At 36.6% G+C, this 27,830-nt stretch overlaps 1 long non-coding RNA gene across 1 annotated transcript; it reads left to right on the forward strand.

The window, feature by feature from the left end:
* The first annotated feature begins 8 nt into the window (after positions 1-8).
* On the forward strand, positions 9-27,830 carry LOC148293659 (uncharacterized). The gene is made up of 2 exons (XR_015836752.1): positions 9-335; positions 27,641-27,830. It is a non-coding gene; the product is annotated as an uncharacterized LOC148293659 (long non-coding RNA).

Here is a 27,830-nt window from a genome sequence, read left to right on the forward strand (position 1 = left end):
ACAAAACCCAAAACTGATAGCTGTTACATTTTTTAGTTTAATTAGATAAATGAAGTACCTTTATTACCCATTTAGTATTAAATTAGTTTGTTTGAAAAAATTTGGGTGCTCTCTCTCTCGTCTCTCTCCGTTCGCGGAAACCAGGCCGGTGATCTTGGTGCTCCGATCATAGCCAGCCGTGAGACCGGTCAGAAAAAGACCAGCCAGGGCCGACGATCAAGTCTAGGCTAAAGCCCAGCCACTCACGACTCCATTACGAGCTCAGAAAGGTCTGTGGATTTTGAGTTTTCCGACGTCGTTTTCTGCGACTCCGGCGATTGTTTCCGTCGATCAAGGTATGAAACTTCATTTACTTTTCGTGCTCTAGCTGTTTATGTATGTGGTTATGATAGATTTTGTTGTTTTGGAAATTAATCAATACACCCTAGTTTGACCAACGGCTTTGGCAGTGTTTCTGGTAGCTCCGGCCACTTTTGGCCAAGGTCTGAGACCAAAAATTACTCATCTTGTTAGTCTGAACATGTTGGTATAGGTATTGTAGGGAGTTTTGGGAATTTTTAGCGATAGGTTACCGTTTGACTTTGACAGTATGCTCAGTATGTTCGTTTCAAACTCTATCCGGGGTTGTAGGAATGCTAGTAGCATCTGTTTTCTATAATAATGTTAATATGAGAACTTCAAGCGAGACAATTTGAGAGGAAGCAAATTTAACTGTAGCTGTTGGCCTGTGCAATTGTAGATCCAATTCTTCTTGATTTTATATGTTTATTTTTGTTATTGCTGATTTGGAGGTAAGCTATTGGATTTTCTGATTTTGTTCTAATTTGTATTTAAATATTCGTTTGAGTTTTAAATTGTGAATTTAGTTTCTTTTTGTTTATAATTTGGATTGATTTCATATTCGGTTTGGTTGTGGATTTGCTCTTGTGTTTTGGTTTGAGCTGTGGTTACAAATTTGTGATATTTGATTCGGTTATCATATTAATTGAGGTATGTTTTTTCAATTGAATTTGACTATATTCGTGTTTTTTCTGTTTATGCACTATTGGTTTTTGAGTTGACTATATAATTTGCTGTTAGGTAGCAGTGTTATTACCTTATATTGGAATTTTACAGACATGAATTAGAAATAGGATTTCATAGGAAACAAGCAGTGTTATTACCCTATACTGGAACTTTACAGGAAGCAGACATTTATTAGAAATAGGATTTCGGAGGAATCTAACAGTGTTATTACCCTATACTAGAACTTTACAATGGTAGACATGCATTAGAAATAGGATTTCATAGGAAACAAGCAGGGTTATTACCCTATACTAGAACTTTATAGTGATAGACATGCATTCAAAATAGGATTTCATAGGAAACAAGCAGTGTTATTACCATATACTGGAACTTTACAGTGGTAGACATGCATTCGAAATAGGATTTCAGAGGAAACAAGCAGTGTTATTACCCTATACTGGAACTTTACAATCATTAATCAATATGACAGTAAACTAGCAGTGTTAAGAATGGGTATATGACTAAATATCTCTTTCTTTTTTGAGTTGCTGAAAATCGACTATTTTATAGTCCTATGCAATCAGTTAAATAACGAAAATCCAATCAGTTCATTACCGAACTAAATGTGGTTCCAACCATAATGTCACCAGTGCCTTTGTACTGTGACAATAATGGGGCGATAGCTCAAGCCAAGGAACCAAGGTCTCATCAGAGATCCAAACACATTGAAAGAAAATTCCACAAGATTCGAGAACTCATTTCGAATGGTGATGTGTGCATCCTAAAGGTTGCATCAGCAGACAACGTAGCAGATCCACTCACTAAGCCTATGTCACAGTCACAACTGGATAGACATACAGAGAAAATGGGTATTAGATACATGGCTAAATGGCTCTAGTGCAAGTGGGAGATTGTTAGAAATGTGCCCTAAGAGCCAATACATTTGATGTAATCTCCTTAGAATACATTTCGTATATGATAAATAAAGGGCAATATTATTTTGTTATCTTTTATGTCGTGTAAAGAAACAAAAGTCCAGGGTGTACTAAATAAGAGATAAAGTAATCTAAAGAAGTTTAGATTCGGGAGACCTTTAATCTCTAACTGTAGTATCCCAAAATGTTCCTAATCATAAGGTTATCAAATGGGCATTGATAAACCGTCAAGATTGGCACATACTATGTATGCTCAATGATGAGGATGGTTGGTCTCAAACCATTTGTGTAGTTGACACTAATACAAGTATGTGGGTGCTCATTAGTGAATGAGTACACTGAACGCGATCAACCGGAGTTCTCGTATGGAGTATCTATCTATATGTCAAACGAGAACTCATAGTTGCAATAATGCAAATTAGTCCTTAGACCTGAGGCATCATGGTTGTCTTGTGATGCGTTATTTATCTTTGATAGCTCACAAAGGCAAGTCATAAAAGATTTTCCTTATGTGTTATTGGGATCTCTTAATTCATCATAGAGGCATGTGAATGTACAATAAGGAATCTCTACCTTGATAAAGAAAGGAGAATGTTTCAAGATATGATTCAGTGAATCTTCGGCCGAAGTACTTGAACATGATTTAGAAAGTGGTTTTTAATTGTGTTCTATTGAATCATATGAGTTTAATCATATTAGGGGTTTGACATTATCAATCCGTACCCTAACAATATGATTGGAAACATTGTATAAGAGAAGGACCGTATTGCATTGCAATTCCAACTGAATAGGTTCTTCATCTATTCTAATTAGCTTGGGTAGCCATGATATATTGCTAGATGTCACTCTTGGCTTGTGGAAGTCCTAGGATTGATTGTGATCGATCCAAATAAAGGAAGAATTAAAAGGGGGTTTTAATTCCAGTTGGTTAGAAAGAGTTCTAATGTATTCCCACTGCCTTGCTAAATTAGAACCTAATGGATCGCACACCTTAAATGGTTAACTTTGAGTAATACAAATGAGAATGAGGAAATCAATTTGATTGATTTGATGTGGATGATTTACTACGTGTAAAAATGTATTTGGGCCTCGGTAATAGTTAATGAGAAGCCCAAAGCCCATGGACTTAAGACACCTAAATTATGGCTTAAGTGTCATAAGGCCCAATTTTGGAAGCCCAATGGGGTTTGGCCGAAAATGCTTAAGTAAAGGTGTATGGGAATTGTTTCCATAAGCTCAATTACACACAAACACAATCTAACATCAACCAAATAGGTTTGGGAGATCAAAGAGAGACAATTGTGAGTTTTCAAGAGTGAAACACAATCATCTTTCAAAGGGGTTTAGATTGAAACCAATCTTGAGGATCTTGCACTAGCATCCTTGTATTCTCAAGATACTTCTTCTCATCTCAAGGTTCCATTGGTGTGGAGACTTAGAGGCCATATACTTTTGTGGCTCACAAGGAGGAGAAAGATCAAGAGGAGATCAACAAAGGGAAATCATCAAGAGAAGACCAAAACACAACTTGGTTCATATAATTGCTTCAAGGGTAATTATATCTTATCCTTTCTCTTGAATTTTCATTTATGAAAAACATATCAATGTTCATGGCTTAAGATACTTGGAAGAAGTTTTGTTTTGAATTTAAACAACCACCTTATTCTTCCGCTGCAATTAATTTGATTAATTTGTATGTTTAATGTTCAAATCAACTTCTTAAAAATGTTTTAAAACCAACAATTGGTATCAGAGCCATAGGTCATGAACTTGATATGATTCTAGGGTTTAGAGATGCATATGTGGGTTATAAATTCATTTAAAAGTATAATGGTTATACTTGATTTATTTTGATATGATTGAATGTAAATCAAATGGAGTGAAAGGGGTTGTTTGGGATTTTGAATTTCCGGATTTATGTTTTGATGATTGATGCTCTCTTTGTATGCATATATGTATGTATGAACATTAGAGCATAGTTGCATTAAAACCCCATGATTTTAACTTCATGAAATATATGATATTAAGAGCATGAGATGGTTAAAATGGAATATGGATTTTTCCGGAAATAGCATGAACATTCATATAAGTTCATATGCATGTTCTTGGTGTTCTTGATGTTCTTGTTATGGGATCTTTTTGATCCATAAGTTAGGTGACTAATTTTGATGATTGTGTTTAGTGGAATTTTCCACCAAAATAGGTCAAAAGATGATGATGGTGTTTTATTATAAAATTAAAAGTTTTTCAAAAATGTTTCCACTTAATAAACATTTACCCACCACACTAAATTTAATAAGATTACTTTGGTGAGTGTGTGGGGCTATCTAGATTTAAATTATGGTGATTTGATATAAAATGCAAAAGTTGTTCAAATTATTCCCATCACTAATTTTTTACCCACCACACTAAAATTAATTTTGATTACTTTGGTGAGTGTGGTTGGCCTACCTAGTCACATTCATGATTATTCACCTTGTTGGAATAATCATGATCACCACTTTGTATTATACAAATGCATGCTTTAACCCCACACCCTAGTGGATCAACTTTGGATCCATTATTAATTGTTGAATAGTTTTGGACCTAATTACTATATATGATAAGTGTAACTATGTCCAATAGATTTCCACAATTACTTTTGCTATTGTAGTAAAACGTTTTCACTCCATGGTAAATTTATTTTGAATATGGTTACCACTTGAATTAAACCCACATATGTATGCAACCCAAGAGCATGTATTTACATTGCTAGTTTAATTGTTTAAAGCGTTTAAATAATTAAAGGATGGTTATGGACTTAGACCAAACAATTGAGCTATGTGATTGGCCGCTTATTGGATATGTATTCGTTTTTGATTGGCTATGTAATAATGAAATGGCTTTCATGCCTAATTTATTTGGCTATGTAATAATGAAATGGCTTTCATGCCTAATTTATTTTTTATGCGCGCGTAATTAAAATGAATCACCTTCCAAGACCATGATCCAACATGGTGGCTCGTGTTGGATCAACAAGAAAGTCCATAATCATCTTCTAAGCCCAACGCAATTTGAATGTTCGGTAATGACAATAATTAACCAATTAGTAGCACCATATATTCTCGCTATCTTAAGCAAATGGTTTCTAAAATATTTAGTGGGAGTATTATGTGCTACTAATATGTTGCATTGGGAACCATTTAATGAGATTAGATAGGTAATTTTAACAGGATTAAAATTGGATTAAAATGAGACCAATTCAACTACCCTCAAAGCAATATTAAGTTGATAAGCGAAATGGCATTTTGAATGCTATTTTGTGGCCTTCCACCGTGGTAGTCTCTTATTGGGTGGCACATTTACACTTTGTTGTACCTCAGTGAGGCAACATATCCAGTACTTGTAACCATCCAAGGGAAGCCTATTACACATACTTGATGTAGTGCGGATAGATAACGAGTGTGGCCAACAAATCGTTAGGTTGAGGTCATGCTTGAAACCCTATACCCACAAGCATGGTGGGAATAACTTAACTAAGACGAACGAAACCAACAAACTGTTAGGTTGAGGTCTAGTTCTCTAGAGGCCATAGTGATGGGTATTCACATGAATGATGTGATTGGATAAGAGTATCCTCTCATTAGTAAGATAGCAATCCAACAAACTGTTAGGTTGAGGAAAACTATATGAAAATGAGACTCCTATCCCCACTAAGAGTTTCAACGGAAACTCTCGGATTTCAAGAGGGATATGAAATTTGCCAAAAATAGTGGGAGCTACCATCATGACTTAAAGACCCTAAGTTTTTGGTAGAAGATTAATCTAAACTAAATTTTTTTTACGTTGTTGCAGAATTTTCAAATGGCCGTTAAAAACCCAATCTCATCGATACTTAACAATTACATCCTTGATGGCACGAACTATCCGGGTTGGCTTCGCAAAATGAAACTTGTCCTTAAAATGGATGAGATTGATTATGTGTTGACACAAGCCCCACCACATATTGCTCCTGACGAAGAAGCTACTCAGGAAGAGATAACTGCTTATGAGAAGCATGTTAAGGATGATAGTAGAGGTAAATGTTACTTACTAGCATCCATGAATGATGATCTACTAAAACAACATGAAGATATGGAAGATTGTGCTTCCATATTGCTTCACCTTAATGAACTTTATGGTGAAGCTACTCGTAGCTTGCGATTCAATACAATATGTGAACTTGTCAACACAAAGATGACAAGAGGGACTCCGGTTAATCAGCATGGTCTCAAGATAATATCATTGCTTGAGAAATTAGAAAAATTGGATTGTCCATTTAATGCTGAAGTTCAACAAGATTTTTTTCTTTCGTCCCTCTCATCAGATTTTTCCCAATTTGTTATGAACTATAATATGGGAAAGATGGAAAGTTCTTTATCTGAGCTACTCAATATGGCTATAGTAGCTGAAAAGAATATCTCAAAGGATAAAGGGCTGAAAGGGACAGTTGCGGTGTTTGAAAAGAGTTCTTCCTCCTCTTCCAAATCCAAACCGAAAGCTAAGGATAAGGGAAAGAAGAAGAAAGGTTTTCTAAAACCCAAGGAAAGAAAAATAACAAAGAAAGGCAAGGAACCGAAAGGAACTTGCTTTCACTGTGGAAAGGATGGACATTGGAAGAGAAATTGCAAGGATTACCTCGCAAGCTTAAAGAACAAGCCTTCGGAAGGTAACACTCTTGTTCTTGAATCAGTTTTTACAGTTAATACTTCTACCTGGATAGTTGATTCAGGAGCTAGTCAACATATTTGCAATTGTGTGCAGGGACTAGTAGGAAGTAGAAGACTCGGAAAAGGAGAAATGGTGCTAACTGTGGGTAATGGCACTAAGGTAGCTGCCAAAGCTGTAGGCACCTATCGTCTCAATCTACCTTCCGGGGAGACCCTGAATTTGAATAATTGTTATTTCATTTCTGGTTGTGTAAAGAACTTAATATCTGTCTCTATGCTTTTAAGAGACGGATTTGTTGTTTTGTTTGACAAACTACTTTGTTCTATTTCACATAATAATCGAATTATTGCTTATGCAAATTTGATTGATGGTCTTTTTCATTTAGAAATGAATGGTAGTATTAACTGTATAGATAAAGATGCACCTAGACCTAAAAGGCCTAGAGAAGTGGATAACTCAACTAAATTGTGGCACCTCAAACTTGGACACATTGGCCAAGATAGGATTCACCGGATGGCAAAAGATGGATGCCTTGGATCTTTAGACCCTGCTCCTATGCCTACTTGTGAATCTTGTCTACAAGGTAAAATGACCAAGTCTCCTTTTACAGGAAAAGGAGAAAGAGTTACAGAGTTGTTGGGGTTAATCCACACAGATGTTTGTGGACCTTTGTCTACAAACGCAAGGGGAGGTTATTCATACTTCATTACCTTTACTGATGATCATTCACGGTTCGGGTACTTATACTTAATGAAGCATAAGTCTGAATCTTTTGAAAAGTTTCAGGAATTCAGAAATGAAGTTGAAAACCAAACAGGCAAGAGTATTAAAATCCTTAGATCCGATCGAGGAGGTGAATACTTAAGCACAGAGTTTCTTGATTACCTCAAGGAACATGGCATCTTATCACAATGGACTCCACCAGGGACTCCACAACATAATGGGGTTTCTGAAAGGAGAAATCGAACCTTAATGGATATGGTTCGTTCCATGATGAGCTATACTGATTTACCTATATCCTTTTGGGGATATGCACTTGAAACAGCAATTCATTTGTTAAATAGAGTGCCTTCCAAGTCTGTTCCACAAACTCCATACGAAATGTGGTTTGGGAAGAAACCAAGTCTTGGTTATATCAAGATTTGGGGTTGTCCAGCATATGTCAAAAGACAAGATGTGGATAAACTAGATGCAAGGTCAGTGAAGTGTAGATTTATCGGGTATCCCAAGGAAACTATGGGATATTACTTCTATCACATCGACGAGCAAAAGGTGTTCGTCGCAAGGTCAGCTACCTTCCTGGAAAGAGAATACGCTCTTGATGGGAAAGGGGGACATGAGATAGAACTCAAGGAATTGTCCAAAGAGCTAGAAATCAACACTGAACTGAATGCAATCCCAGATCCACAAACTGATATGACACAAACTCCGCGTAGTTCAAGTAGGGTTAGAAGAATGCCTGAGAGGTATTACGGTTTCCTTCATGAAAACGAAGGAGAGTTAAATCTCCTAAGTGATTGTAAGGATATTGAAGACCCTTCGAACTACAATGAGGCAATGTCAGACATTGACTCACAGAAATGGCTTGGAGCCATGAAATCCGAAATGGATTCTATGTATACCAACCAAGTCTGGACTCTAGTTGATCCGCCTCCTGGTATTGTACCAATAGGAAATAAATGGATCTTTAAGAGGAAGATAGGCTCAGATGGGAAAATAGAAACCTACAAGGCAAGGCTAGTAGCAAAGGGCTACAAGCAGAGAGAAGGGATTGACTATGAAGAAACCTTCTCTCCTGTTGCTATGACAAAGTCTATTCGGATTTTGCTTGCAATAGCTGCATACCATGATTATGAGATTTGGCAAATGGATGTGAAGACGGCTTTTCTTAATGGCCACCTTCAGGAAGAACTATACATGGATCAACCTGAAGGCTTCATTTCTACAGCTGATAAGCATAAGGTATGCAAGCTACATAAATCCATTTATGGGTTGAAGCAAGCTTCTAGGAGTTGGAACATCCGCTTTGATGAAGTTGTCAAATCGTTTGACTTCATGCAAAACATGGATGACCAATGTGTGTACAAAAGGGTCAGTGGGAGTTCGGTAGTATTCCTAGTGTTGTATGTAGATGACATACTGATTATTGGAAACGATATAGGAATGCTATCTTCAGTGAAGCTGTGGCTCACTAAATCATTCGCAATGAAAGATTTAGGAGAGGCATCTTATATACTTGGTATAAAGATTTATCGTGATAGATCTCAGAGAATAATTGGATTATCTCAATCCTTGTATATAGATAAGGTGCTAAAGAGATTTCATATGGAACAATCTAAGAAAGGGTTACTTCCAGTTAGACATGGACTTCACCTTTCTAAGAACATGTGTCCGAAAACTCCTGAAGATATACAGCAGATGAGTAAAATCCCTTATGCATCAGTAATAGGGAGTCTCATGTATGCCATGGTTTGTACAAGACCAGATATCAGTTATGCTGTTAGTATAACTAGTAGATATCAGTCAAACCCAGGATTAGATCATTGGGGAGCCGTTAAGTGTATCCTTAAATACTTACGAAGAACTAAGGATATGTTCCTTATTTATGGAGGAATATCAGAGTTACAAGTGGAAGCGTTTACCGATTCTGATTTCGCATCTGATGTTGATGATCGTAAATCCACATCTGGGTATGTCTTCATTCTGAATGGAGGTGCTGTTAGTTGGAGAAGCTGTAAACAAAGTGTTACAGCCGACTCCACCACTGAAGCTGAGTACATTGCTGCCTCAGAAGCGGCAAAGGAAGCTGTTTGGATGAAAAAGTTCATTACCGAACTAAATGTGGTTCCAACCATAATGTCACCAGTGCCTTTGTACTGTGACAATAATGGGGCGATAGCTCAAGCCAAGGAACCAAGGTCTCATCAGAGATCCAAACACATTGAAAGAAAATTCCACAAGATTCGAGAACTCATTTCGAATGGTGATGTGTGCATCCTAAAGGTTGCATCAGCAGACAACGTAGCAGATCCACTCACTAAGCCTATGTCACAGTCACAACTGGATAGACATACAGAGAAAATGGGTATTAGATACATGGCTAAATGGCTCTAGTGCAAGTGGGAGATTGTTAGAAATGTGCCCTAAGAGCCAATACATTTGATGTAATCTCCTTAGAATACATTTCGTATATGATAAATAAAGGGCAATATTATTTTGTTATCTTTTATGTCGTGTAAAGAAACAAAAGTCCAGGGTGTACTAAATAAGAGATAAAGTAATCTAAAGAAGTTTAGATTCGGGAGACCTTTAATCTCTAACTGTAGTATCCCAAAATGTTCCTAATCATAAGGTTATCAAATGGGCATTGATAAACCGTCAAGATTGGCACATACTATGTATGCTCAATGATGAGGATGGTTGGTCTCAAACCATTTGTGTAGTTGACACTAATACAAGTATGTGGGTGCTCATTAGTGAATGAGTACACTGAACGCGATCAACCGGAGTTCTCGTATGGAGTATCTATCTATATGTCAAACGAGAACTCATAGTTGCAATAATGCAAATTAGTCCTTAGACCTGAGGCATCATGGTTGTCTTGTGATGCGTTATTTATCTTTGATAGCTCACAAAGGCAAGTCGTAAAAGATTTTCCTTATGTGTTATTGGGATCTCTTAATTCATCATAGAGGCATGTGAATGTACAATAAGGAATCTCTACCTTGATAAAGAAAGGAGAATGTTTCAAGATATGATTCAGTGAATCTTCGGCCGAAGTACTTGAACATGATTTAGAAAGTGGTTTTTAATTGTGTTCTATTGAATCATATGAGTTTAATCATATTAGGGGTTTGACATTATCAATCCGTACCCTAACAATATGATTGGAAACATTGTATAAGAGAAGGACCGTATTGCATTGCAATTCCAACTGAATAGGTTCTTCATCTATTCTAATTAGCTTGGGTAGCCATGATATATTGCTAGATGTCACTCTTGGCTTGTGGAAGTCCTAGGATTGATTGTGATCGATCCAAATAAAGGAAGAATTAAAAGGGGGTTTTAATTCCAGTTGGTTAGAAAGAGTTCTAATGTATTCCCACTGCCTTGCTAAATTAGAACCTAATGGATCGCACACCTTAAATGGTTAACTTTGAGTAATACAAATGAGAATGAGGAAATCAATTTGATTGATTTGATGTGGATGATTTACTACGTGTAAAAATGTATTTGGGCCTCGGTAATAGTTAATGAGAAGCCCAAAGCCCATGGACTTAAGACACCTAAATTATGGCTTAAGTGTCATAAGGCCCAATTTTGGAAGCCCAATGGGGTTTGGCCGAAAATGCTTAAGTAAAGGTGTATGGGAATTGTTTCCATAAGCTCAATTACACACAAACACAATCTAACATCAACCAAATAGGTTTGGGAGATCAAAGAGAGACAATTGTGAGTTTTCAAGAGTGAAACACAATCATCTTTCAAAGGGGTTTAGATTGAAACCAATCTTGAGGATCTTGCACTAGCATCCTTGTATTCTCAAGATACTTCTTCTCATCTCAAGGTTCCATTGGTGTGGAGACTTAGAGGCCATATACTTTTGTGGCTCACAAGGAGGAGAAAGATCAAGAGGAGATCAACAAAGGGAAATCATCAAGAGAAGACCAAAACACAACTTGGTTCATATAATTGCTTCAAGGGTAATTATATCTTATCCTTTCTCTTGAATTTTCATTTATGAAAAACATATCAATGTTCATGGCTTAAGATACTTGGAAGAAGTTTTGTTTTGAATTTAAACAACCACCTTATTCTTCCGCTGCAATTAATTTGATTAATTTGTATGTTTAATGTTCAAATCAACTTCTTAAAAATGTTTTAAAACCAACAATTGGTATCAGAGCCATAGGTCATGAACTTGATATGATTCTAGGGTTTAGAGATGCATATGTGGGTTATAAATTCATTTAAAAGTATAATGGTTATACTTGATTTATTTTGATATGATTGAATGTAAATCAAATGGAGTGAAAGGGGTTGTTTGGGATTTTGAATTTCCGGATTTATGTTTTGATGATTGATGCTCTCTTTGTATGCATATATGTATGTATGAACATTAGAGCATAGTTGCATTAAAACCCCATGATTTTAACTTCATGAAATATATGATATTAAGAGCATGAGATGGTTAAAATGGAATATGGATTTTTCCGGAAATAGCATGAACATTCATATAAGTTCATATGCATGTTCTTGGTGTTCTTGATGTTCTTGTTATGGGATCTTTTTGATCCATAAGTTAGGTGACTAATTTTGATGATTGTGTTTAGTGGAATTTTCCACCAAAATAGGTCAAAAGATGATGATGGTGTTTTATTATAAAATTAAAAGTTTTTCAAAAATGTTTCCACTTAATAAACATTTACCCACCACACTAAATTTAATAAGATTACTTTGGTGAGTGTGTGGGGCTATCTAGATTTAAATTATGGTGATTTGATATAAAATGCAAAAGTTGTTCAAATTATTCCCATCACTAATTTTTTACCCACCACACTAAAATTAATTTTGATTACTTTGGTGAGTGTGGTTGGCCTACCTAGTCACATTCATGATTATTCACCTTGTTGGAATAATCATGATCACCACTTTGTATTATACAAATGCATGCTTTAACCCCACACCCTAGTGGATCAACTTTGGATCCATTATTAATTGTTGAATAGTTTTGGACCTAATTACTATATATGATAAGTGTAACTATGTCCAATAGATTTCCACAATTACTTTTGCTATTGTAGTAAAACGTTTTCACTCCATGGTAAATTTATTTTGAATATGGTTACCACTTGAATTAAACCCACATATGTATGCAACCCAAGAGCATGTATTTACATTGCTAGTTTAATTGTTTAAAGCGTTTAAATAATTAAAGGATGGTTATGGACTTAGACCAAACAATTGAGCTATGTGATTGGCCGCTTATTGGATATGTATTCGTTTTTGATTGGCTATGTAATAATGAAATGGCTTTCATGCCTAATTTATTTGGCTATGTAATAATGAAATGGCTTTCATGCCTAATTTATTTTTTATGCGCGCGTAATTAAAATGAATCACCTTCCAAGACCATGATCCAACATGGTGGCTCGTGTTGGATCAACAAGAAAGTCCATAATCATCCTCTAAGCCCAACGCAATTTGAATGTTCGGTAATGACAATAATTAACCAATTAGTAGCACCATATATTCTCGCTATCTTAAGCAAATGGTTTCTAAAATATTTAGTGGGAGTATTATGTGCTACTAATATGTTGCATTGGGAACCATTTAATGAGATTAGATAGGTAATTTTAACAGGATTAAAATTGGATTAAAATGAGACCAATTCAACTACCCTCAAAGCAATATTAAGTTGATAAGCGAAATGGCATTTTGAATGCTATTTTGTGGCCTTCCACCGTGGTAGTCTCTTATTGGGTGGCACATTTACACTTTGTTGTACCTCAGTGAGGCAACATCCAGTACTTGTAACCATCCAAGGGAAGCCTATTACACATACTTGATGTAGTGCGGATAGATAACGAGTGTGGCCAACAAATCGTTAGGTTGAGGTCATGCTTGAAACCCTATACCCACAAGCATGGTGGGAATAACTTAACTAAGACGAACGAAACCAACAAACTGTTAGGTTGAGGTCTAGTTCTCTAGAGGCCATAGTGATGGGTATTCACATGAATGATGTGATTGGATAAGAGTATCCTCTCATTAGTAAGATAGCAATCCAACAAACTGTTAGGTTGAGGAAAACTATATGAAAATGAGACTCCCATCCCCACTAAGAGTTTCAACGGAAACTCTCGGATTTCAAGAGGGATATGAAATTTGCCAAAAATAGTGGGAGCTACCATCATGACTTAAAGACCCTAAGTTTTTGGTAGAAGATTAATCTAAACTAAATTTTTTTTACGTTGTTGCAGAATTTTCAAATGGCCGTTAAAAACCCAATCTCATCGATACTTAACAATTACATCCTTGATGGCACGAACTATCCGGGTTGGCTTCGCAAAATGAAACTTGTCCTTAAAATGGATGAGATTGATTATGTGTTGACACAAGCCCCACCACATATTGCTCCTGACGAAGAAGCTACTCAGGAAGAGATAACTGCTTATGAGAAGCATGTTAAGGATGATAGTAGAGGTAAATGTTACTTACTAGCATCCATGAATGATGATCTACTAAAACAACATGAAGATATGGAAGATTGTGCTTCCATATTGCTTCACCTTAATGAACTTTATGGTGAAGCTACTCGTAGCTTGCGATTCAATACAATATGTGAACTTGTCAACACAAAGATGACAAGAGGGACTCCGGTTAATCAGCATGGTCTCAAGATAATATCATTGCTTGAGAAATTAGAAAAATTGGATTGTCCATTTAATGCTGAAGTTCAACAAGATTTTTTTCTTTCGTCCCTCTCATCAGATTTTTCCCAATTTGTTATGAACTATAATATGGGAAAGATGGAAAGTTCTTTATCTGAGCTACTCAATATGGCTATAGTAGCTGAAAAGAATATCTCAAAGGATAAAGGGCTGAAAGGGACAGTTGCGGTGTTTGAAAAGAGTTCTTCCTCCTCTTCCAAATCCAAACCGAAAGCTAAGGATAAGGGAAAGAAGAAGAAAGGTTTTCTAAAACCCAAGGAAAGAAAAATAACAAAGAAAGGCAAGGAACCGAAAGGAACTTGCTTTCACTGTGGAAAGGATGGACATTGGAAGAGAAATTGCAAGGATTACCTCGCAAGCTTAAAGAACAAGCCTTCGGAAGGTAACACTCTTGTTCTTGAATCAGTTTTTACAGTTAATACTTCTACCTGGATAGTTGATTCAGGAGCTAGTCAACATATTTGCAATTGTGTGCAGGGACTAGTAGGAAGTAGAAGACTCGGAAAAGGAGAAATGGTGCTAACTGTGGGTAATGGCACTAAGGTAGCTGCCAAAGCTGTAGGCACCTATCGTCTCAATCTACCTTCCGGGGAGACCCTGAATTTGAATAATTGTTATTTCATTTCTGGTTGTGTAAAGAACTTAATATCTGTCTCTATGCTTTTAAGAGACGGATTTGTTGTTTTGTTTGACAAACTACTTTGTTCTATTTCACATAATAATCGAATTATTGCTTATGCAAATTTGATTGATGGTCTTTTTCATTTAGAAATGAATGGTAGTATTAACTGTATAGATAAAGATGCACCTAGACCTAAAAGGCCTAGAGAAGTGGATAACTCAACTAAATTGTGGCACCTCAAACTTGGACACATTGGCCAAGATAGGATTCACCGGATGGCAAAAGATGGATGCCTTGGATCTTTAGACCCTGCTCCTATGCCTACTTGTGAATCTTGTCTACAAGGTAAAATGACCAAGTCTCCTTTTACAGGAAAAGGAGAAAGAGTTACAGAGTTGTTGGGGTTAATCCACACAGATGTTTGTGGACCTTTGTCTACAAACGCAAGGGGAGGTTATTCATACTTCATTACCTTTACTGATGATCATTCACGGTTCGGGTACTTATACTTAATGAAGCATAAGTCTGAATCTTTTGAAAAGTTTCAGGAATTCAGAAATGAAGTTGAAAACCAAACAGGCAAGAGTATTAAAATCCTTAGATCCGATCGAGGAGGTGAATACTTAAGCACAGAGTTTCTTGATTACCTCAAGGAACATGGCATCTTATCACAATGGACTCCACCAGGGACTCCACAACATAATGGGGTTTCTGAAAGGAGAAATCGAACCTTAATGGATATGGTTCGTTCCATGATGAGCTATACTGATTTACCTATATCCTTTTGGGGATATGCACTTGAAACAGCAATTCATTTGTTAAATAGAGTGCCTTCCAAGTCTGTTCCACAAACTCCATACGAAATGTGGTTTGGGAAGAAACCAAGTCTTGGTTATATCAAGATTTGGGGTTGTCCAGCATATGTCAAAAGACAAGATGTGGATAAACTAGATGCAAGGTCAGTGAAGTGTAGATTTATCGGGTATCCCAAGGAAACTATGGGATATTACTTCTATCACATCGACGAGCAAAAGGTGTTCGTCGCAAGGTCAGCTACCTTCCTGGAAAGAGAATACGCTCTTGATGGGAAAGGGGGACATGAGATAGAACTCAAGGAATTGTCCAAAGAGCTAGAAATCAACACTGAACTGAATGCAATCCCAGATCCACAAACTGATATGACACAAACTCCGCGTAGTTCAAGTAGGGTTAGAAGAATGCCTGAGAGGTATTACGGTTTCCTTCATGAAAACGAAGGAGAGTTAAATCTCCTAAGTGATTGTAAGGATATTGAAGACCCTTCGAACTACAATGAGGCAATGTCAGACATTGACTCACAGAAATGGCTTGGAGCCATGAAATCCGAAATGGATTCTATGTATACCAACCAAGTCTGGACTCTAGTTGATCCGCCTCCTGGTATTGTACCAATAGGAAATAAATGGATCTTTAAGAGGAAGATAGGCTCAGATGGGAAAATAGAAACCTACAAGGCAAGGCTAGTAGCAAAGGGCTACAAGCAGAGAGAAGGGATTGACTATGAAGAAACCTTCTCTCCTGTTGCTATGACAAAGTCTATTCGGATTTTGCTTGCAATAGCTGCATACCATGATTATGAGATTTGGCAAATGGATGTGAAGACGGCTTTTCTTAATGGCCACCTTCAGGAAGAACTATACATGGATCAACCTGAAGGCTTCATTTCTACAGCTGATAAGCATAAGGTATGCAAGCTACATAAATCCATTTATGGGTTGAAGCAAGCTTCTAGGAGTTGGAACATCCGCTTTGATGAAGTTGTCAAATCGTTTGACTTCATGCAAAACATGGATGACCAATGTGTGTACAAAAGGGTCAGTGGGAGTTCGGTAGTATTCCTAGTGTTGTATGTAGATGACATACTGATTATTGGAAACGATATAGGAATGCTATCTTCAGTGAAGCTGTGGCTCACTAAATCATTCGCAATGAAAGATTTAGGAGAGGCATCTTATATACTTGGTATAAAGATTTATCGTGATAGATCTCAGAGAATAATTGGATTATCTCAATCCTTGTATATAGATAAGGTGCTAAAGAGATTTCATATGGAACAATCTAAGAAAGGGTTACTTCCAGTTAGACATGGACTTCACCTTTCTAAGAACATGTGTCCGAAAACTCCTGAAGATATACAGCAGATGAGTAAAATCCCTTATGCATCAGTAATAGGGAGTCTCATGTATGCCATGGTTTGTACAAGACCAGATATCAGTTATGCTGTTAGTATAACTAGTAGATATCAGTCAAACCCAGGATTAGATCATTGGGGAGCCGTTAAGTGTATCCTTAAATACTTACGAAGAACTAAGGATATGTTCCTTATTTATGGAGGAATATCAGAGTTACAAGTGGAAGCGTTTACCGATTCTGATTTCGCATCTGATGTTGATGATCGTAAATCCACATCTGGGTATGTCTTCATTCTGAATGGAGGTGCTGTTAGTTGGAGAAGCTGTAAACAAAGTGTTACAGCCGACTCCACCACTGAAGCTGAGTACATTGCTGCCTCAGAAGCGGCAAAGGAAGCTGTTTGGATGAAAAAGTTCATTACCGAACTAAATGTGGTTCCAACCATAATGTCACCAGTGCCTTTGTACTGTGACAATAATGGGGCGATAGCTCAAGCCAAGGAACCAAGGTCTCATCAGAGATCCAAACACATTGAAAGAAAATTCCACAAGATTCGAGAACTCATTTCGAATGGTGATGTGTGCATCCTAAAGGTTGCATCAGCAGACAACGTAGCAGATCCACTCACTAAGCCTATGTCACAGTCACAACTGGATAGACATACAGAGAAAATGGGTATTAGATACATGGCTAAATGGCTCTAGTGCAAGTGGGAGATTGTTAGAAATGTGCCCTAAGAGCCAATACATTTGATGTAATCTCCTTAGAATACATTTCGTATATGATAAATAAAGGGCAATATTATTTTGTTATCTTTTATGTCGTGTAAAGAAACAAAAGTCCAGGGTGTACTAAATAAGAGATAAAGTAATCTAAAGAAGTTTAGATTCGGGAGACCTTTAATCTCTAACTGTAGTATCCCAAAATGTTCCTAATCATAAGGTTATCAAATGGGCATTGATAAACCGTCAAGATTGGCACATACTATGTATGCTCAATGATGAGGATGGTTGGTCTCAAACCATTTGTGTAGTTGACACTAATACAAGTATGTGGGTGCTCATTAGTGAATGAGTACACTGAACGCGATCAACCGGAGTTCTCGTATGGAGTATCTATCTATATGTCAAACGAGAACTCATAGTTGCAATAATGCAAATTAGTCCTTAGACCTGAGGCATCATGGTTGTCTTGTGATGCGTTATTTATCTTTGATAGCTCACAAAGGCAAGTCATAAAAGATTTTCCTTATGTGTTATTGGGATCTCTTAATTCATCATAGAGGCATGTGAATGTACAATAAGGAATCTCTACCTTGATAAAGAAAGGAGAATGTTTCAAGATATGATTCAGTGAATCTTCGGCCGAAGTACTTGAACATGATTTAGAAAGTGGTTTTTAATTGTGTTCTATTGAATCATATGAGTTTAATCATATTAGGGGTTTGACATTATCAATCCGTACCCTAACAATATGATTGGAAACATTGTATAAGAGAAGGACCGTATTGCATTGCAATTCCAACTGAATAGGTTCTTCATCTATTCTAATTAGCTTGGGTAGCCATGATATATTGCTAGATGTCACTCTTGGCTTGTGGAAGTCCTAGGATTGATTGTGATCGATCCAAATAAAGGAAGAATTAAAAGGGGGTTTTAATTCCAGTTGGTTAGAAAGAGTTCTAATGTATTCCCACTGCCTTGCTAAATTAGAACCTAATGGATCGCACACCTTAAATGGTTAACTTTGAGTAATACAAATGAGAATGAGGAAATCAATTTGATTGATTTGATGTGGATGATTTACTACGTGTAAAAATGTATTTGGGCCTCGGTAATAGTTAATGAGAAGCCCAAATGATTGGGTATCAAGCCCATGGACTTAAGACACCTAAATTATGGCTTAAGTGTCATAAGGCCCAATTTTGGAAGCCCAATGGGGTTTGGCCGAAAATGCTTAAGTAAAGGTGTATGGGAATTGTTTCCATAAGCTCAATTACACACAAACACAATCTAACATCAACCAAATAGGTTTGGGAGATCAAAGAGAGATAATTGTGAGTTTTCAAGAGTGAAACACAATCATCTTTCAAAGGGGTTTAGATTGAAACCAATCTTGAGGATCTTGCACTAGCATCCTTGTATTCTCAAGATACTTCTTCTCATCTCAAGGTTCCATTGGTGTGGAGACTTAGAGGCCATATACTTTTGTGGCTCACAAGGAGGAGAAAGATCAAGAGGAGATCAACAAAGGGAAATCATCAAGAGAAGACCAAAACACAACTTGGTTCATATAATTGCTTCAAGGGTAATTATATCTTATCCTTTCTCTTGAATTTTCATTTATGAAAAACATATCAATGTTCATGGCTTAAGATACTTGGAAGAAGTTTTGTTTTGAATTTAAACAACCACCTTATTCTTCCGCTGCAATTAATTTGATTAATTTGTATGTTTAATGTTCAAATCAACTTCTTAAAAATGTTTTAAAACCAACAATTGGTATCAGAGCCATAGGTCATGAACTTGATATGATTCTAGGGTTTAGAGATGCATATGTGGGTTATAAATTCATTTAAAAGTATAATGGTTATACTTGATTTATTTTGATATGATTGAATGTAAATCAAATGGAGTGAAAGGGGTTGTTTGGGATTTTGAATTTCCGGATTTATGTTTTGATGATTGATGCTCTCTTTGTATGCATATATGTATGTATGAACATTAGAGCATAGTTGCATTAAAACCCCATGATTTTAACTTCATGAAATATATGATATTAAGAGCATGAGATGGTTAAAATGGAATATGGATTTTTCCGGAAATAGCATGAACATTCATATAAGTTCATATGCATGTTCTTGGTGTTCTTGATGTTCTTGTTATGGGATCTTTTTGATCCATAAGTTAGGTGACTAATTTTGATGATTGTGTTTAGTGGAATTTTCCACCAAAATAGGTCAAAAGATGATGATGGTGTTTTATTATAAAATTAAAAGTTTTTCAAAAATGTTTCCACTTAATAAACATTTACCCACCACACTAAATTTAATAAGATTACTTTGGTGAGTGTGTGGGGCTATCTAGATTTAAATTATGGTGATTTGATATAAAATGCAAAAGTTGTTCAAATTATTCCCATCACTAATTTTTTACCCACCACACTAAAATTAATTTTGATTACTTTGGTGAGTGTGGTTGGCCTACCTAGTCACATTCATGATTATTCACCTTGTTGGAATAATCATGATCACCACTTTGTATTATACAAATGCATGCTTTAACCCCACACCCTAGTGGATCAACTTTGGATCCATTATTAATTGTTGAATAGTTTTGGACCTAATTACTATATATGATAAGTGTAACTATGTCCAATAGATTTCCACAATTACTTTTGCTATTGTAGTAAAACGTTTTCACTCCATGGTAAATTTATTTTGAATATGGTTACCACTTGAATTAAACCCACATATGTATGCAACCCAAGAGCATGTATTTACATTGCTAGTTTAATTGTTTAAAGCGTTTAAATAATTAAAGGATGGTTATGGACTTAGACCAAACAATTGAGCTATGTGATTGGCCGCTTATTGGATATGTATTCGTTTTTGATTGGCTATGTAATAATGAAATGGCTTTCATGCCTAATTTATTTGGCTATGTAATAATGAAATGGCTTTCATGCCTAATTTATTTTTTATGCGCGCGTAATTAAAATGAATCACCTTCCAAGACCATGATCCAACATGGTGGCTCGTGTTGGATCAACAAGAAAGTCCATAATCATCCTCTAAGCCCAACGCAATTTGAATGTTCGGTAATGACAATAATTAACCAATTAGTAGCACCATATATTCTCGCTATCTTAAGCAAATGGTTTCTAAAATATTTAGTGGGAGTATTATGTGCTACTAATATGTTGCATTGGGAACCATTTAATGAGATTAGATAGGTAATTTTAACAGGATTAAAATTGGATTAAAATGAGACCAATTCAACTACCCTCAAAGCAATATTAAGTTGATAAGCGAAATGGCATTTTGAATGCTATTTTGTGGCCTTCCACCGTGGTAGTCTCTTATTGGGTGGCACATTTACACTTTGTTGTACCTCAGTGAGGCAACATCCAGTACTTGTAACCATCCAAGGGAAGCCTATTACACATACTTGATGTAGTGCGGATAGATAACGAGTGTGGCCAACAAATCGTTAGGTTGAGGTCATGCTTGAAACCCTATACCCACAAGCATGGTGGGAATAACTTAACTAAGACGAACGAAACCAACAAACTGTTAGGTTGAGGTCTAGTTCTCTAGAGGCCATAGTGATGGGTATTCACATGAATGATGTGATTGGATAAGAGTATCCTCTCATTAGTAAGATAGCAATCCAACAAACTGTTAGGTTGAGGAAAACTATATGAAAATGAGACTCCCATCCCCACTAAGAGTTTCAACGGAAACTCTCGGATTTCAAGAGGGATATGAAATTTGCCAAAAATAGTGGGAGCTACCATCATGACTTAAAGACCCTAAGTTTTTGGTAGAAGATTAATCTAAACTAAATTTTTTTTACGTTGTTGCAGAATTTTCAAATGGCCGTTAAAAACCCAATCTCATCGATACTTAACAATTACATCCTTGATGGCACGAACTATCCGGGTTGGCTTCGCAAAATGAAACTTGTCCTTAAAATGGATGAGATTGATTATGTGTTGACACAAGCCCCACTACATATTGCTCCTGACGAAGAAGCTACTCAGGAAGAGATAACTGCTTATGAGAAGCATGTTAAGGATGATAGTAGAGGTAAATGTTACTTACTAGCATCCATGAATGATGATCTACTAAAACAACATGAAGATATGGAAGATTGTGCTTCCATATTGCTTCACCTTAATGAACTTTATGGTGAAGCTACTCGTAGCTTGCGATTCAATACAATATGTGAACTTGTCAACACAAAGATGACAAGAGGGACTCCGGTTAATCAGCATGGTCTCAAGATAATATCATTGCTTGAGAAATTAGAAAAATTGGATTGTCCATTTAATGCTGAAGTTCAACAAGATTTTTTTCTTTCGTCCCTCTCATCAGATTTTTCCCAATTTGTTATGAACTATAATATGGGAAAGATGGAAAGTTCTTTATCTGAGCTACTCAATATGGCTATAGTAGCTGAAAAGAATATCTCAAAGGATAAAGGGCTGAAAGGGACAGTTGCGGTGTTTGAAAAGAGTTCTTCCTCCTCTTCCAAATCCAAACCGAAAGCTAAGGATAAGGGAAAGAAGAAGAAAGGTTTTCTAAAACCCAAGGAAAGAAAAATAACAAAGAAAGGCAAGGAACCGAAAGGAACTTGCTTTCACTGTGGAAAGGATGGACATTGGAAGAGAAATTGCAAGGATTACCTCGCAAGCTTAAAGAACAAGCCTTCGGAAGGTAACACTCTTGTTCTTGAATCAGTTTTTACAGTTAATACTTCTACCTGGATAGTTGATTCAGGAGCTAGTCAACATATTTGCAATTGTGTGCAGGGACTAGTAGGAAGTAGAAGACTCGGAAAAGGAGAAATGGTGCTAACTGTGGGTAATGGCACTAAGGTAGCTGCCAAAGCTGTAGGCACCTATCGTCTCAATCTACCTTCCGGGGAGACCCTGAATTTGAATAATTGTTATTTCATTTCTGGTTGTGTAAAGAACTTAATATCTGTCTCTATGCTTTTAAGAGACGGATTTGTTGTTTTGTTTGACAAACTACTTTGTTCTATTTCACATAATAATCGAATTATTGCTTATGCAAATTTGATTGATGGTCTTTTTCATTTAGAAATGAATGGTAGTATTAACTGTATAGATAAAGATGCACCTAGACCTAAAAGGCCTAGAGAAGTGGATAACTCAACTAAATTGTGGCACCTCAAACTTGGACACATTGGCCAAGATAGGATTCACCGGATGGCAAAAGATGGATGCCTTGGATCTTTAGACCCTGCTCCTATGCCTACTTGTGAATCTTGTCTACAAGGTAAAATGACCAAGTCTCCTTTTACAGGAAAAGGAGAAAGAGTTACAGAGTTGTTGGGGTTAATCCACACAGATGTTTGTGGACCTTTGTCTACAAACGCAAGGGGAGGTTATTCATACTTCATTACCTTTACTGATGATCATTCACGGTTCGGGTACTTATACTTAATGAAGCATAAGTCTGAATCTTTTGAAAAGTTTCAGGAATTCAGAAATGAAGTTGAAAACCAAACAGGCAAGAGTATTAAAATCCTTAGATCCGATCGAGGAGGTGAATACTTAAGCACAGAGTTTCTTGATTACCTCAAGGAACATGGCATCTTATCACAATGGACTCCACCAGGGACTCCACAACATAATGGGGTTTCTGAAAGGAGAAATCGAACCTTAATGGATATGGTTCGTTCCATGATGAGCTATACTGATTTACCTATATCCTTTTGGGGATATGCACTTGAAACAGCAATTCATTTGTTAAATAGAGTGCCTTCCAAGTCTGTTCCACAAACTCCATACGAAATGTGGTTTGGGAAGAAACCAAGTCTTGGTTATATCAAGATTTGGGGTTGTCCAGCATATGTCAAAAGACAAGATGTGGATAAACTAGATGCAAGGTCAGTGAAGTGTAGATTTATCGGGTATCCCAAGGAAACTATGGGATATTACTTCTATCACATCGACGAGCAAAAGGTGTTCGTCGCAAGGTCAGCTACCTTCCTGGAAAGAGAATACGCTCTTGATGGGAAAGGGGGACATGAGATAGAACTCAAGGAATTGTCCAAAGAGCTAGAAATCAACACTGAACTGAATGCAATCCCAGATCCACAAACTGATATGACACAAACTCCGCGTAGTTCAAGTAGGGTTAGAAGAATGCCTGAGAGGTATTACGGTTTCCTTCATGAAAACGAAGGAGAGTTAAATCTCCTAAGTGATTGTAAGGATATTGAAGACCCTTCGAACTACAATGAGGCAATGTCAGACATTGACTCACAGAAATGGCTTGGAGCCATGAAATCCGAAATGGATTCTATGTATACCAACCAAGTCTGGACTCTAGTTGATCCGCCTCCTGGTATTGTACCAATAGGAAATAAATGGATCTTTAAGAGGAAGATAGGCTCAGATGGGAAAATAGAAACCTACAAGGCAAGGCTAGTAGCAAAGGGCTACAAGCAGAGAGAAGGGATTGACTATGAAGAAACCTTCTCTCCTGTTGCTATGACAAAGTCTATTCGGATTTTGCTTGCAATAGCTGCATACCATGATTATGAGATTTGGCAAATGGATGTGAAGACGGCTTTTCTTAATGGCCACCTTCAGGAAGAACTATACATGGATCAACCTGAAGGCTTCATTTCTACAGCTGATAAGCATAAGGTATGCAAGCTACATAAATCCATTTATGGGTTGAAGCAAGCTTCTAGGAGTTGGAACATCCGCTTTGATGAAGTTGTCAAATCGTTTGACTTCATGCAAAACATGGATGACCAATGTGTGTACAAAAGGGTCAGTGGGAGTTCGGTAGTATTCCTAGTGTTGTATGTAGATGACATACTGATTATTGGAAACGATATAGGAATGCTATCTTCAGTGAAGCTGTGGCTCACTAAATCATTCGCAATGAAAGATTTAGGAGAGGCATCTTATATACTTGGTATAAAGATTTATCGTGATAGATCTCAGAGAATAATTGGATTATCTCAATCCTTGTATATAGATAAGGTGCTAAAGAGATTTCATATGGAACAATCTAAGAAAGGGTTACTTCCAGTTAGACATGGACTTCACCTTTCTAAGAACATGTGTCCGAAAACTCCTGAAGATATACAGCAGATGAGTAAAATCCCTTATGCATCAGTAATAGGGAGTCTCATGTATGCCATGGTTTGTACAAGACCAGATATCAGTTATGCTGTTAGTATAACTAGTAGATATCAGTCAAACCCAGGATTAGATCATTGGGGAGCCGTTAAGTGTATCCTTAAATACTTACGAAGAACTAAGGATATGTTCCTTATTTATGGAGGAATATCAGAGTTACAAGTGGAAGCGTTTACCGATTCTGATTTCGCATCTGATGTTGATGATCGTAAATCCACATCTGGGTATGTCTTCATTCTGAATGGAGGTGCTGTTAGTTGGAGAAGCTGTAAACAAAGTGTTACAGCCGACTCCACCACTGAAGCTGAGTACATTGCTGCCTCAGAAGCGGCAAAGGAAGCTGTTTGGATGAAAAAGTTCATTACCGAACTAAATGTGGTTCCAACCATAATGTCACCAGTGCCTTTGTACTGTGACAATAATGGGGCGATAGCTCAAGCCAAGGAACCAAGGTCTCATCAGAGATCCAAACACATTGAAAGAAAATTCCACAAGATTCGAGAACTCATTTCGAATGGTGATGTGTGCATCCTAAAGGTTGCATCAGCAGACAACGTAGCAGATCCACTCACTAAGCCTATGTCACAGTCACAACTGGATAGACATACAGAGAAAATGGGTATTAGATACATGGCTAAATGGCTCTAGTGCAAGTGGGAGATTGTTAGAAATGTGCCCTAAGAGCCAATACATTTGATGTAATCTCCTTAGAATACATTTCGTATATGATAAATAAAGGGCAATATTATTTTGTTATCTTTTATGTCGTGTAAAGAAACAAAAGTCCAGGGTGTACTAAATAAGAGATAAAGTAATCTAAAGAAGTTTAGATTCGGGAGACCTTTAATCTCTAACTGTAGTATCCCAAAATGTTCCTAATCATAAGGTTATCAAATGGGCATTGATAAACCGTCAAGATTGGCACATACTATGTATGCTCAATGATGAGGATGGTTGGTCTCAAACCATTTGTGTAGTTGACACTAATACAAGTATGTGGGTGCTCATTAGTGAATGAGTACACTGAACGCGATCAACCGGAGTTCTCGTATGGAGTATCTATCTATATGTCAAACGAGAACTCATAGTTGCAATAATGCAAATTAGTCCTTAGACCTGAGGCATCATGGTTGTCTTGTGATGCGTTATTTATCTTTGATAGCTCACAAAGGCAAGTCGTAAAAGATTTTCCTTATGTGTTATTGGGATCTCTTAATTCATCATAGAGGCATGTGAATGTACAATAAGGAATCTCTACCTTGATAAAGAAAGGAGAATGTTTCAAGATATGATTCAGTGAATCTTCGGCCGAAGTACTTGAACATGATTTAGAAAGTGGTTTTTAATTGTGTTCTATTGAATCATATGAGTTTAATCATATTAGGGGTTTGACATTATCAATCCGTACCCTAACAATATGATTGGAAACATTGTATAAGAGAAGGACCGTATTGCATTGCAATTCCAACTGAATAGGTTCTTCATCTATTCTAATTAGCTTGGGTAGCCATGATATATTGCTAGATGTCACTCTTGGCTTGTGGAAGTCCTAGGATTGATTGTGATCGATCCAAATAAAGGAAGAATTAAAAGGGGGTTTTAATTCCAGTTGGTTAGAAAGAGTTCTAATGTATTCCCACTGCCTTGCTAAATTAGAACCTAATGGATCGCACACCTTAAATGGTTAACTTTGAGTAATACAAATGAGAATGAGGAAATCAATTTGATTGATTTGATGTGGATGATTTACTACGTGTAAAAATGTATTTGGGCCTCGGTAATAGTTAATGAGAAGCCCAAATGATTGGGTATCAAGCCCATGGACTTAAGACACCTAAATTATGGCTTAAGTGTCATAAGGCCCAATTTTGGAAGCCCAATGGGGTTTGGCCGAAAATGCTTAAGTAAAGGTGTATGGGAATTGTTTCCATAAGCTCAATTACACACAAACACAATCTAACATCAACCAAATAGGTTTGGGAGATCAAAGAGAGACAATTGTGAGTTTTCAAGAGTGAAACACAATCATCTTTCAAAGGGGTTTAGATTGAAACCAATCTTGAGGATCTTGCACTAGCATCCTTGTATTCTCAAGATACTTCTTCTCATCTCAAGGTTCCATTGGTGTGGAGACTTAGAGGCCATATACTTTTGTGGCTCACAAGGAGGAGAAAGATCAAGAGGAGATCAACAAAGGGAAATCATCAAGAGAAGACCAAAACACAACTTGGTTCATATAATTGCTTCAAGGGTAATTATATCTTATCCTTTCTCTTGAATTTTCATTTATGAAAAACATATCAATGTTCATGGCTTAAGATACTTGGAAGAAGTTTTGTTTTGAATTTAAACAACCACCTTATTCTTCCGCTGCAATTAATTTGATTAATTTGTATGTTTAATGTTCAAATCAACTTCTTAAAAATGTTTTAAAACCAACAGTTATTACCCTAGACTGAAACTTTACAGTAGTCGACATGCCTTAGAAATAGGATTCCATAGGAAACAAGCAGTGTTATTACCCTATACTGGAACTTTACAGCCATTAATCAACATGATAGTAAACTAGCAATGTTAAGAATCTGTATGACTAAATATCTCTTTCTGTTTTGAGTTGCTAAAAACCGACTATTTTATAGTCCTATGCAGTCAATCCAATAGTGAAAATCCAATATAGTTTCAAGATTTTGTCTTGGAGTCGAATCTAAAATACTGTTATTACCCTACACTGGAACTTTACAGCAATTAATCAACATTACAGTAAAGGTTTGGTTTTTAAATGTCTTACTTTTGAAGCCTTTTCTTGTTGAAATTGTTCTCTGAAATTTTGTCTTTGTTTTGTGGGTGGAGGTTAGTGTGTGGTGTTGGTTTTTGAAAGTAGATCAAGCTTCGTGGTGGTTATGGAGTTTCGGTTTGCATAAATGATGAAGACGATGAAATGAACAGACATTTTGCAGAGATTGTTTAATGAAGATGCATGCTTGTAGTTACAGTTTTCAAGACACTTTTGTGTTGTAATAAAATATTTGGGCTTTTTTTATAAAA

Source organism: Prunus avium, chromosome 6 (assembly GCF_965620075.1).
Source record: "Prunus avium chromosome 6, drPruAviu1.hap1.1, whole genome shotgun sequence".
NCBI lineage: Eukaryota > Viridiplantae > Streptophyta > Magnoliopsida > Rosales > Rosaceae > Prunus > Prunus avium.